The sequence below is a fragment of the Mauremys reevesii genome, linkage group 12 (assembly GCF_016161935.1).
Source record: "Mauremys reevesii isolate NIE-2019 linkage group 12, ASM1616193v1, whole genome shotgun sequence".
Lineage (NCBI taxonomy): Eukaryota > Metazoa > Chordata > Testudines > Geoemydidae > Mauremys > Mauremys reevesii.
In genome coordinates, this window is record NC_052634.1 from 34,216,533 (window position 1) to 34,230,563 (window position 14,031).

General features: G+C 47.6%; 1 pseudogene; it reads left to right on the top strand.

Moving 5' to 3' along the window:
• The window catches only part of LOC120375387, a 73,148-nt pseudogene extending 60,556 nt beyond the window's left edge, over nt 1–12,592 (top strand).
• The last annotated feature ends 1,439 nt before the right edge of the window (nt 12,593–14,031 follow it).

The following is a 14,031-nucleotide window of genomic DNA, read 5'->3' on the forward strand; positions in this document are numbered from 1 at the left end:
CTATCCTCCCTGTGACAGGAAAAGGCCAGGGTAGAGACCGTCGAATCGTGGAAATCAACGAATGGCTGCGCAGATGGTGTCGGAGAGAAGGGTTTTGATTCTTTGACAATGGGATGGTCTTCCAAGAAGAAGGATTGCTAGGCAGAGATGGGCTCCACCTCACGAAGAGAGGGAAGAGCATCTTTGCAAGCAGGCTGGCTAACCTAGTGAGGAGGGCTTTAAACTAGGTTCACCAGGGGAAGGAGACCAAAGCACCGAGGTAAGTGGGGAAGTGGGATACCGGGAGGAAGCACAAGCAGGAGACTGCAAGAGGGGAGGACTCCTGTCTCAGACTGAGAAAGCGGGACAATCAGCGTGTTATCTTAAGTGCCTATACACAAATGCAAGAAGCCTGGGGAACAAGCAGGAAGAACTAGAAGTCCTACCACAGTCAGGGAATTATGATGTAATTGGAATAACAGAGACTTGGTGGGATAACTCACATGATTGGAGTACTGTCATGGATGGATATAAACTGTTCAGGAAGGACAGGCAGGGCAGAAAAGGTGGGGGAGTTGCGTTGTATGTAAGAGAGCAGGATAACTGCTCAGAGCTCCAGTATAAAACTGCAGAAAAACCTGAGAGTCTCTGGATTAAATTTAGAAGTATGAACAACAAGGGTAATGTCGTGGTGGGAGTCTGCTACAGACCACCAGTCCAGGGGGATGAGGTGGACGAGGCTTTCTTCCAGCAACTAACAGAAGTTGCTAGATCACAGGCCCTGGTTCTCATGGGTGACTTTAATCACCCTGATATCTGCTGGGAGAGCAATACAGCAGTGCACAGACAATCCAGGAAGTTTCTGGAAAGTGTAGGGGACAATTTCCTGGTGCAAGTGCTGGAGGTCCCCAACTAGGGGAAAAGCTCTTCTTGACCTGCTGCTCACAAACAGGGAAGAAATAGTAGAGGAAGCAGTGACCATGAGATGGTCGAATTCAGGATCCTGACACAAGGAAAAAAGGAAAGCAGTAGAACAGAGACCCTGGACTTCAGAAAAGCAGACTTCGACTCCCTCAGGGAACTGATGGGCAAGGTCCCCTGGGAGAATAACATGACGGGGAAAGGAGTCGAGGGAAGTTGGCTGTATTTTAAAGAAACCTTATTGAGGTTGCAGGAACAAACCATCCCGATGTGTAGGAAGAAAAGTAAATATGGCAGGCGACCAGCTTGGCTTAACAGTGAAATCCTTGCTCGTCTTAAACACAAAAAAACAGCTTATAAGAAGTGGAAGATTGGACAAATAACCAGGGAGGAGTATAAAAGTATTGCTCAGGCATGCAGGAGTGAAATTAGGAAGGCCAAATCACAGTTGGAGCTGCAGCTAGCCGGAGATGTTAGGAGTAACAAGAAGGGTTTCTTTAGGTATGTTAGCTACAAGAAGAAAGTCAAGGCAAGTGTGGGCCCCTTGCTGAATGAGGGAGGGAACCTAGTGACAGAGGATGTGGAGAAAGCTAGTGTACTCAATGCTTTTTTTGCCTCTGTCTTCACAGACAAGGTCAGCTCCCAGACAGCTGCAATGTGCAGCACGGTATGGGGAGGAGGTGACCAGCTCTCTGTGGAGAAAGAAGTAGTTCGGGGCTATTTAGGAAAGCTGGATGAGCACAAGTCCATGGGGCCGGAGCGCTGCATCCAAGGGTGCTAAAGGAGTTGGCCGATGAGATTGCAGAGTCATTGGCCATTATCTTTGAAAAATCATGGCGATCAGGGGAGGTCCCGGATGACTGGAAAAAAGCTAATGTAGTGCCCATCTTTAAAAAAGGGAAGAAGGAAGATCCAGGGAACTACAGGCCCGTCAGTCTCACCTCAGTCCCTGGAAAAATCATGGAACAGGTCCTCAAGGAATCAATCCTGAACCACTTAAAGGAGGGGAAAGTGATCAGGAACAGTCAGCATGGATTCACCAAGGGCAAGTCATGCCTGACTAACCTAATTGCCTTCTATGATGAGATAACCGGCTCTGTGGATGAGGGGAAAGCAGTGGATGTGCTATTTCTGGACTTTAGCAAAGCTTTTGATTCAGTCTCCCACAGTATTCTTGCCAGCAAGTTAAAGAAGTATGGGCTGGATGAATGGACGGTAAGGTGGATAGAAGACTGGCTAGATGGTCGGGCTCAATGGGTAGTGATCAATGGTTCCATGTCTAGTTGGCAGCCGGTATCAAGTGGAGTGCCCCAAGGGTCGGTGCTGGTGCCGGTTTTATTCAATATCTTCATTAACGATCTGGAGGATGGTGTGGACTGCACCCTTAGCAAGTTTGCAGATGACACTAAACTGGGAGGAGTGGTTGATGTGCTGGAGGGTAGGGATAGGATACAGAGGGACCTAGACAAATTAGAGGATTGGGCAAAAAGAAATATGATGAGGTTCAACAGGGACAAGTGCAGAGTCCTGCACTTAGGGCGGAAGAATCCCATGCACTGCTACAGACTAGGGACCGAATGGCTGGGCAGCAGTTCTGCAGAAAAGGACCTAGGGGTTACGGTGGATGAAAAGCTGAATATGAGTCAACAGTGTGCCCTTGTTGCCAAGAAGGCTAATGGCATTTTGGGTTGTATAAGTAGGGGCATTTCCAGCAGATCGAGGGATGTGATCATTCCCCTCTACTCAGCACTGGTGAGGCCTCATTTGGAGTACTGTGTCCAGTTTTGGGCCCCACACTACAAGAAGGATGTGGACAAATTGGAGAGAGTCCAACAGAGGGCAACAAAAATGATTAGGGGGCTGGAGCACATGACTTATGAGGAGAGGCTGAGGGAACTGGGATTGTTTAGTCTGCAGAAGAGAAGAATGAGGGGGGATTTGATAGCTGCTTTCAACTACCTGAAAGGGGGTTCCAAGGAGGATGGATCTAGACTGTTCTCAGTGGTAGAAGATGACAGAACAAGGAGTAATGGTCTCAAGTTGCAGAGGGGGAGGTTTAGGTTGGACATTAGGAAAAACTTTTTCACTAGTAGGGTGGTGAAGAACTGGAATGGGTTACCTAGGGAGGTAGTGGAATCTCCTTCCTTAGAGGTTTTTAAGGTCAGGCTTGACAAAGCCCTGGCTGGGATGATTTAGTTGGGTTTGGTCCTGCTTTGAACAGGGGGTTGGACTAGATGACCTCCTGAGGTCCCTTCCAACCCTATGATTCTATGATGAGGGGCAAGCTGCAGACTGAGATCTGAGACTGTCAGCTAGAGGCCTTGAAAGACTGTAAAGGCATCACTAAGGATGTTTTAGTTAGTTCCAAAAGCTGTGTGTTTTGACTCTAAAATCATTGTTTTCATCATATTCTCCAGGATAGACATAATCCTTGGTAGATGTCTCCTTGCTGTAGAGTGTGTTCTGGGTACATAAGCAAAATCCGGAATCTATATGCCAGCCCTCTTTAGCACTCCTGGCAGTGAAAATGCTCTCACTGCAGGATCTGTTTAACCATTCTAATAAGGGTGGGGAGGTGGCGTGGGTTTACGTAGAGCTCACCAGTATGTGCAAACCTTCTCCTGCAAATGTCCCTCCAGTCCTGCTGCTGGGAGGCTAAAGTAAACAGTGGGTGGTGCATGATTGCAAAAGGAACACCCAGGAGGTCCCAGATTCTCATGTGCACTAACTTGCTCTGATGGTTTTTCCAGTTCCCCTCAGGCTGTGCTTGGCAAATCCCAGTGCCCACCTGTTCCCACATCCTATCTGGAGGAAATCGAGGGCTTCGGACACAGCCAGGTAAGAGAATGCACTCAGCCTACAAAGGAAGAGACATCTGGAGTGTAATCCTCTCCAGATGGAGATGGGAGATGTGAAGTGGAAAGTAGGGGGCTTCTTTAAGGATCATCATAATGGGACAGGTAACAGCATATCCCATTGCTGACATTATTAGGATGTGCTGAAAAGATGCACACGCGTGTTTTATTTCCAGGCTCTTCCACCAGAGGTAGGTCCCCTTGCCCGACCAACATTTTCAAATGTGGCTGCCTAAAATTAGTCCCAACATTGGTGTAAGCACATAACTTCGTGCTCTGATTCTGTTAGATGCTGAGCACTCCTAATTCCCATTCATTTCAGAAGAGCTCAGAAACATGTAGTGCATGTTGGGTGCTGGGCTCTTTTGAAAGCAGGTGCTGAACTCTGTACAGGAGCTGAGCTCTTCCGAAAATCCAGCCTTCCTTGCAAGGGAGCCACCTAGCTATTCCAGCCTCAGCCTTTTACGAGGTGGCATTTTCTTTAGGAGATTGAGCATTGAATGTCTACAGTTTAATTTCCACTGGCTTTCTCCCTCAGTACAGGTGGAATTTATCTCTTGTGAAAGAAATGTTTTTAGCTCCTCCCTCAGCCATGACATCATGTTCCATCTTATAAAAGAAAGTGAAGATATTGGTACATTTTGGAGCGTTTCTTTTTGAGAGCTGTGAGGCAGGTTTGACTAGTGTTCCCCTTTCTCCATTACTATTATTTTGATTCCTGTGTCCCTTAAAGGTCTTGGATCCTATGTAAGGCAGGCTAGCCTGGCTCTGACATTCATGCACATTGACTTGGCTATTTGGGGCCACTGCCTGTAATCTCAGGATATTTACAGTGCGATAAGATTTCTTCCTAGGTAGAATATAGACTCCATCAGTGCTGTCCTTTGCTTACTGGCTTTTGCATGCTCAGAGGCAAGTCTTTGAAATGGGAATTGCTGGTAAGTGATTTGGGTCTCTGACTGAGAAGCCTGGTATGGGGAATCCCAGCCGTCTGTTGCTCAGTCCCATTATTTGGTCACAGATGCCAGTAGGCATTCAGGAAGGATTAGCTCCTGGTGGCATATTAAAGATGTTGATTCATGTCCTAGCAATTCTCCTTTTAATGCTCAGAGACACCCCTCTGCCCCAAGGTCTCCAAACCCAATCTAGGCAAGTTGTCAGAGGCCAATTCCTTGGGCAGTGTCCACCAAGTACTAGAGAGGGATTTTCTTTCACATAAATTGCTTCTCCAAAATTCAACGTGTCACTGTAGCTGCTGATCCTGCAGCCCGTATTCTTATAACACATAGTTTAACTCACTGTTTGTGCACACTGTAGGTGGTCTGCACAGAACTGTGTATGGCTAACCACCCTAGACTGTGCATGCTTAAGCTGTATGCACCTTCTAACAGCAGCTGTATGGTTTGAATTAGGGATGTAAACTATGAAATGGTTAGATGGTTAACCGATAAGTATTCATCTCACCGTTCATATATTGCAGTTAACGTTGGGATGGGGGGTGTCACATGATGGGATGGGGCTGCAGAAGCGGAACTTTCCCGGCCTCTGAGTTCAAATGTTACTATGACAACTCAGTTTTCACCGGCCAGGAAGGGAAGGGAGGGGACGCATGAGGCTCCGCCCAAGCTGTTGGTGGGACCCGATGTGTGAGAGTGTGACTCTGCCAGCCCCCTCCCCTGCAGGGAGAATCCCTGTGTAGTGGGATGGACTACCCTACTCCCTGTGAGAGTGGGCTGCGGCAGACAGGGAGCCAATAAAAGAAGGGCTTATTGAGAGCCAATTAGGGCCCAGTTTGGAGACAGCCAATCAGGGCCAGGCTCAGACATATATAAAGGCTGCTCAGGAAGGGTGCAGTCATCAGTCTGTCCCAGGCCTTCAAGAAGGGAAGGTCAGTCTCCAAGGGTGGAGAGTAGCACCATGGACAGTGCAGTGCTGGCCAGGGCTTGGGGAGGCTAGAGAGCTTGAGCCCATAGTCGCCAGGCTGCAGGCCCTGAAGGGAAGGACTCCTGTCTCAGACCGAGAAAGCGGGACAATCAGCGAGTTATCTTAAGTGCCTATACACAAATGCAAGAAGCCTGGGGAACAAGCAGGGAGAACTAGAAGTCCTGCCATAGTCAAGGAATTATGATGTAATTGGAATAACAGAGACTTGGTGGGATAACTCACATGATTGGAGTACTGTCATGGATGGATATAAACTGTTCAGGAAGGACAGGCAGGGCAGAAAAGGTGGGGGAGTTGCGTTGTATGTAAGAGAGCAGTATGACTGCTCAGAGCTCCAGTATGAAACTGCAGAAAAACCTGAGAGTCTCTGGATTAAATTTAGAAGTATGAACAACAAGGGTGATGTTGTGGTGGGAGTCTGCTACAGACCACCGGACCAGGGGGATGAGGTGGACGAGGCTTTCTTCCAGCAACTAACAGAAGTTGCTAGATCACAGGCCCTGGTTCTCATGGGTGACTTTAATCACCCTGATATCTGCTGGGAGAGCAATACAGCGGTGCACAGACAATCCAGGAAGTTTCTGGAAAGTGTAGGGGACAATTTCCTGGTGCAAGTGCTGGAGGAACCAACTAGGGGAAAAGCTCTTCTTGACCTGCTGCTCACAAACAGGGAAGAAATAGTAGAGGAAGCAATAGTGGATGGGAACCTGGGAGGCAGTGACCATGAGATGGTTGAGTTCAGGATCCTGATACAAGGAAAAAAGGAAAGCAGTAGAACAGAGACCCTGGACTTCAGAAAAGCAGACTTCGACTCCCTCAGGGAACTGATAGGCAAGGTCCCCTGGGAGAATAACATGATGGGGAAAGGAGTCGACGAAAGCTGGCTGTATTTTAAAGAAACCTTATTGAGGTTGCAGGAACAAACCATCCCGATGTGTAGGAAGAAAAGTAAATATGGCAGGCGACCAGCTTGGCTCAACAGTGAAATCCTTGCTCATCTTAAACACAAAAAAACAGCTTATAAGAAGAGGAAGATTGGACAAATAACCAGGGAGGAGTATAGAAGTATTGCTCAGGCATGCAGGAGTGAAATTGGGAAGGCCAAATCACACTTGGAGTTGCAGCTAGCCGGAGATGTTAGGAGTAACAAGAAGCATTTCTTCAGGTATGTTAGCAACAAGAAGAAAGTCAAGGAAAGTGTGGGCCCCTTGCTGAATGAGGGAGGGAACCTAGTGACAGAGGATGTGGAGAAAGCTAGTGTACTCAATGCTTTTTTTGCGTCTCTCTTCACAGACAAGGTCAGCTCCCAGACAGCTGCACTGTGCAGCACGGTAAGGGGAGGAGGTGACCAGCTCTCTGTGGAGAAAGAAGTAGTACGGAACTATTTAGAAAAGCTGGACGAGCACAAGTCCATGGGGCCGGATGCGGTGCATCCGAGGGTACTAAAGGAGTTGGCTGATGAGATTGCAAAGCCATTGGCCATTATCTTTGAAAAATCATGGCGATCGGGGGAGGTCCCGGATGACTGGAAAAAGGCTAATGTAGTGCCCATCTTTAAAAAAGGGAAGAAGGAAGATCCAGGGAACTACAGGCCAGTCAGTCTCACCTCAGTCCCTGGAAAAATCATGGAACAGGTCCTCAAGGAATCAATTTTGAACCACTTAAAGGAGGGGAAAGTGATCAGGAACAGTCAGCATGGATTCACCAAGGGCAAGTCATGCCTGAGTAACCTAATTGCCTTCTATGATGAGATAACCGGCTCTGTGGATGAGGGGAAAGCAGTGGATGTGCTATTTCTGGACTTTAGCAAAGCTTTTGATACAGTCTCCCACAGTATTCTTGCCAGCAAGTTAAAGAAGTATGGGCTGGATGAATGGACGGTAAGGTGGATAGAAAACTGGCTAGATGGTCGGGCTCATTGTGTAGTGATCAATGGTTCCATGTGTAGTTGGCAGCCGGTATCAAGTGGAGTGCCCCAAGGGTCGGTGCTGGTGCCGGTTTTATTCAATATCTTCATTAACGATCTGGAGGATGGTGTGGACTGAACCCATAGCAAGTTTGCAGATGACACTAAACTGGGAGGAGTGGTTGATGTGCTGGAGGGTAGGGATAGGATACAGAGGGACCTAGACAAATTAGAGGATTGGGCCAAAGGAAATATGATGAGGTTCAACAAGGACAAGTGCAGAGTCCTGCACTTAGGACGGAAGAATCCCATGCACTGCTACAGACTAGGGACCGAATGGCTGGGCAGCAGTTCTGCAGAAAAGGACCTAGGGGTTACGGTGGACGAAAAGCTGAATATGATTCAACAGTGTGCCCTTGTTGCCAAGAAGGCTAATGGCATTTTGGGTTGTATAAGTAGGGGCATTTCCAGCAGATCGAGGGATGTGATCATTCCCCTCTACTCAGCACTGGTGAGGCCTCATTTGGAGTACTGTGTCCAGTTTTGGGCCCCACACTACAAGAAGGATGTGGACAAATTGGAGAGAGTCCAGCGGAGGGCAACAAAAATGATTAGGGGGCTGGAACACATGACTTATGAGGAGAGGCTGAGGGAACTGGTATTGTTTAGCCTGCAGAAGAGAAGAATGAGGGGGGATTTGATAGTTGCTTTCAACTACCTGAAAGGGGTTTCCAAAGAGGATGGATCTAGACTGTTCTCAGTGGTAGAAGATGACAGAACAAGGAGTAATGGTCTCAAGTTGCAGAGGGGGAAGTTTAGGTTGGATATTAGGAAAAACTTTTTCACTAGTAGGGTGGTGAAGAACTGGAATGGGTTACCTAGGGAGGTGGTGGAATCTCCTTCCTTTAGAGGTTTTTAAGGTCAGGCTTGACAAAGCCCTGGCTGGGATGATTTAGTTGGTTTTGGTCCTGCTTTGAGCAGGGGGTTGGACTAGATGACCTCCTGAGGTCCCTTCCAACTCTGAGATTCTATGATTCTATGATTCCAGCGGGTGCAAGGGGCCATAGGGGAAGTGGCCCAGGGAAGCAGACAGATGAGGGGAGAGGAGGAGGACAGCGAGGCTGCCACCAGAGGGTCCCTGGGCCGGGACCCAGAGTAGTGGGTGGGCCTGGGTCCTCCCCTTCACTTCTTGCAGTACACCCAACCAATGGCCGTAGGGAGCGGCCATTATACTATGCCAGATCCCTGAAAAGAAGAGATTAGACTCAGAGGGCGGTTGGACATAGTGGCTGGGGTGTGGGACTGCTGATCACCGACCCCCAGAAGGGGGCGCAGATGGACTAAGGGGCAGTGCTGGAGGGCAGTGTCCTCGAAGAGGACGCTGCTGAGCAGGCAGCAACGCAGGTCCAGAGACAGCAACAGAGGGCAGAACGATGGACGGGACACCACCAGGAGGAGGCGCTCCACTGGACAGAGATAATTCCTGGAGTCACCAGCAGTAGGTGCCAGGTGGTGAGGCCCAACCCGTTACACCCTGTAACGGGGGACAGGGAGGAGCCTCCTTCCTGAGGCAACGACCAGCCGGGGAGAAGAGGCATCTGCTGCAGGGGGTCCGCCTCATGGTGCCACAGCCTGTCCCTGCCCCCCAACCGCACAGTTCAGACGGCTGCAGCCCGTGCCCCTCAGGAACCTGTGTGCTCAGCATGGGTGTCTCTGGGCACCCAGCCCCACTGTCCCCTTGGCCTCCCGTGGTTGCCGTACAGGCTGGGGATCACTGCCTCCATTTACATGCCGCCTCCTCCTGGTCTGTTTGCCGTGTGTCTGCAGAGGCTTTCAAGGGACTCAGTCAGGTCAAAAATATTATATATTGAAAGCACAGATCTTCACTTGGGTGCCAGTACTAGACCAGTGCGGCCTCTGAAAAGTGACAAAGATAATATATATGTGGGGTAGATTGTGAACTTGTTAACGATTAAATGGTTAACCGATATAATTTTAATAGTTTAAATAGGTACTTTTATAAAAACGATATTTACATCCCTAGTTTGAATCTATTCTCCCAGCGTCATTAGCATTTTAGATATGACATTCATTACAAAATGTTTCTTACTGTCCCTGAAAAGGGATTTCCCCCCATAACAGCTGTCTTATAGAAGCAGAAAGCAATGCTGCAACAGGAAATAGTAAACAAAATCCAGTGTGCTGAGAGTTGTGGTGACACATTTCTGAATTGGATGATGATAAACAGCACAACCTAAGAAATTTCCATCTGACATCCATCTTGAACTACCTGTCACGTTTATTTCTTGGCCTCAGATTTACTGGCATAAAGAGCACTTAGTGTCAGTTTCTGTTTTTCTTCTACTGATATAATCTGCTGGAACAAATGTTTTGAAAAGATATTTTAAAATGTCTGTTAACCCTTTGTGGGATGCAGCTGCAGCTCTGAAGACAGTAACAGAAACACCCTTTGACCTCTAAGAGCGGCAGGATGAAGGTTTTTATCTTGGAAAATGACCTTTTTACAGCCATAACATGAACCAGATGAGTAGGAAAGCTTTGGACATTGATGATGAATGAGCTTTTCCTAAAATTTCCAGGGCTCTGTCTCTCTGTTACTAGAGCTTTCACATTTCTCCCATCTGCTAGGGAGACAGCCACATTGTGTAGAAGCAGCAAAGAATCCTGTGGCACCTTATAGACTAACAGACGTTTTGCAGCATGAGCTTTCGTGGGTGAATACCCACTTCTTCGGACTGCTTGCATCCGAAGAAGTGGGTATTCACCCACGAAAGCTCATGCTGCAAAACGTCTGTTAGTCTATAAGGTGCCACAGGATTCTTTGCTGCTTCTACAGAACCAGACTAACACGGCTACCCCTCTGATACTAGCCACATTGTGGGTAAACAGTTTTTCCCTTTCACTCTCTCACTGTGTGTGATGACTTTCCCTGTCAGTACTCAGGAAGTGGAACAAGAATTCCTCTTGCTTTCAGCCCCCCCACATATGTGCTCTCCTATCTCTGCTCAAGAAGGAAAACAGGAGCTCCTCCACAGATGGTAATTGCATCCTGATAGGAAGTGTACAATGAAGCTTGTGATTCTTTATTTTGTCTTTCAGGTGCTGGAGAATCCACTAATCGATCCCATGACCGATTGTGGGGAGAATGCCTACTCTTGGAATTCTCAGCCGGTGGTCGAATGTAACTCGCATAGCGAGACTTTGTATGGTGGTCTGCAGTCCTCCGCTGATTGCCTCTTTTGGCCAGAAAGAGGCAGTGAGATAACACAGTGTAGTTAACTGGGAAAGGAGACCTTTTCTAATTGTTACCAAGTTCATTTTGGCTACAGTTTTATCAAGAGTTTTAATAGTAATAAACAAAAGCAATGCTCCCTGAGGTTCTTGCAGCTCACAGGCTTTAACTGGGATAATGTGAAGCTGCGTAGCCTGTTGCAAGTATTTAGTCACTGGTTCTATGTTCGGGTCACCCTGTATTCATAACTGGGGTGTATCTGGACGAGATAGTTCTGGGTCCATCTATTGTTGTTGTTTAATGAAGTTGTGTAAAAAGCCCATTAATTCAAAGGGAGCAAAACCTCAGAAATGTCATCTACAGTGTGGATGCCCTGTGGGTTTGTTAGGGCTGGAGAATTTGGGACCCAGCTGAGCCTCGATACAAAGCTGCCTCCTCCTGCCTCTGCAGTTCACCTCTGCTGTGAATTCTGGGGCACTCCAGATCCCATAGTGCCACAGATCACACATTTTGGAGCACTATAGAATTCATAGCACCCAACAAACCTTTATTATAGAGGATGAGATGGGGAAAGCCAGATTGTCAGGGCCCAGTAGAGGGTGGACTTTGAATTCCCCATGAAGGTCAGAGGAGTGGAGAGGGTGAGGACATCTGAACCCTTTCAATTCACACTGAGAATTCCCAACTCCAGCTGGACAGGAGTTCTTCAACTGGTCTTAATGGTTGCCTTTCCCACAGTCTGCAGAAGACTGAAACTGAAGACCTGATTCTCTACTGCCTTGCTCTTACACCTGTACAAAGTGAATGTAGAACGCTGCCATTTTCATTGGGAAGCATATTACATTGACTTTGCATTTATTTTGTAGGTGCAAATGACTGCTTGAGGTGCAGGGCAGTGGAGAATCAGGCCCTGTATGTCCCCAAGTATCTTGCAAAGCAGCTTTTGGGTTGTGCAGTCCCAGATTCCGTCAGACTGCAGAAGTATGTGGTCTCTAATAGAAATTGGTAACTGTATTCAGCTGAAGTCTAATACCTGAATTTTGGGCAAATATCTGAGGCTCCTCACAGCTCTGATTGGAGGAGTACACTGCCAACAGTTCCTCTATCCAGATAATTTTTCCCAAACCAGCCTCTAAGCCATCTGCTTCTGCGCCCTCTCCATTTTTTTTTTTGTTTTGTTATATCACAGATCAGGAGCCCTACGCTTTTCCTTTTATCTCACCCTGGGGCTAGAAAATGGAAATTGTGAGAGAAATCAGGTGCGGGGGGCAGGGCCGGCTCCAGACCACAGCGCGCCAAGTGCGTGCTTGGGGCAGCATGCCGCGGGAGGGCGGCAGGCGGCTCCGGTGGACCTCCCGCAGGCGTGCCTGTGGAGGGTCTGCTGGTCCCGCGGCTTCGGTGGAGCATCCGCAGGCATGTCTGCAGGAGGTCCACCGGAGCCGCGGGACCGGCAACTGCCAGAGCACCCCCAGCGGCGTGCCGCCGTGCTTGGGGCGGCGCAATTCCTAGAGCCGCCCCTGGCGGGGGAGAGGTTTAATTTGCACCCAGGCTTAAAAACACCGAGGGATAAATCATTGTTTAGCTTTTTAAATATTTACCACAATTGTGTATTTTTTTTTAAAAAAAGATTCTGGCTCACAAAAGAGGATCCTCCTTGCCCAGAGTCCAGGCCTGGGGTTCACTGGTGGATGTGTTGTAATGAAGGAAGTTTGCAAATAAAGGTTATGAATGACATCTCTCTCCATGGTTCATTTTCCACAGAGTAGAATATTATGTGGTTATAGAAAGACTTTTAAAAAGCATAATTCCTCCAGGCCTCAGGCACATTTGAACCTGCCACTGCAGGTATGCAGGAGCTCGCTCAGGAGTCCATCTCTATGGTCCTTACCTAAGTCTCAGTACCTGCGCTGGCATTTGATCGCTTTTTCTAAGGTGGTTTCCAGACCTTTTTCATCGGAGAGACTTGTGTTTGGAGGGGGCTATATGAGAGTGTTGTTTTTTAATGCGGGGGATTTACATTAATTGGAGTGTATATGTGGTCAGGAGGGGAGCAGTCATTTGATGTAGTGGCGGCAGAGGGCCTCTTTCAAGTAATTTTGAAATGTGTTCTTCCTATCATACCAGACTGGCTTTGTGCTGTCATTTTCAATACTGACGGGCTAGTTAACCCATCCCTCCCATGTGTAGAACAGTCTTGCAGCATGGAAGGGCTGCAATAGGCCACTTGTCATTCGTAAAAACTACACAAATAATAAAATGCAGTGAAGAAAATGCTGGTCCCTTTAGAGAGCTGATGTTTCAAAGCAAGTCTCAGTCCTGCTTCCTCCTGCCTCCTGATTGGCTATGGATCCTGGTCTGCCTTTAGCAACAGAGACAGATATATCCATCTCCTTCACAATTGACTGTAGCATGCTGTCGAACCATAGCAACAGCGGAAGATGGCTCTGTCTGACAGATATATTGGGCTGCAATATCTTACAAGAACAGTAAAGCAATGGGCACTTCCCTTGTGCATCTAATGTGCAAGTGGCCAATGAATAAGCGTATTCTGGAGGAAATGCTGGAATCTTCACAAGACATGGAGAAACAAGCACACAGGTCCAGAAACAACTTAGAACAGGCAGTTCCAGTGTGATCAGAGGGCTGCACTGTGATCTCAGTCACACTGGTGTCAAATCCAGAGTTGAAATGGAATTCTGTTACCATTCATGAGGGATCCTGACACCAGAGAAGGTATTTTATCACTTACCCTAACAGAATAAGCTTCCAATGTCATTATCTATGATACAGTCATTCTGTGGTATCTGATGTATATACATGGAACCATGGAGGGTTCCATGTCATTGTTACTGAAGAGAGAGACCTTGAATTTCAAGGAAAATTATGCCTGTGCTGTAGTGAGGCATATTTCTGGCCTCTCCCTCTGAAACATCTGGTACCACTGGCCTCTGTCAAAGACAGAACACTGGATTATGAGACCATTTGTCTGACCCAGTGTAGCAATTCCTATGTTCTTAGTGACTACAATTAAAGACACCATTTTCTGAGAGAAATAACATGACAAGGCATGCAGTTGTTTGAGATATCATAATTCTTGAGTGCTGGAGGCAATTATCCCTTGGTCTCTTACCTTACTACAGCAGTCCACCTTGTATCCAAGAATTTAGATATTT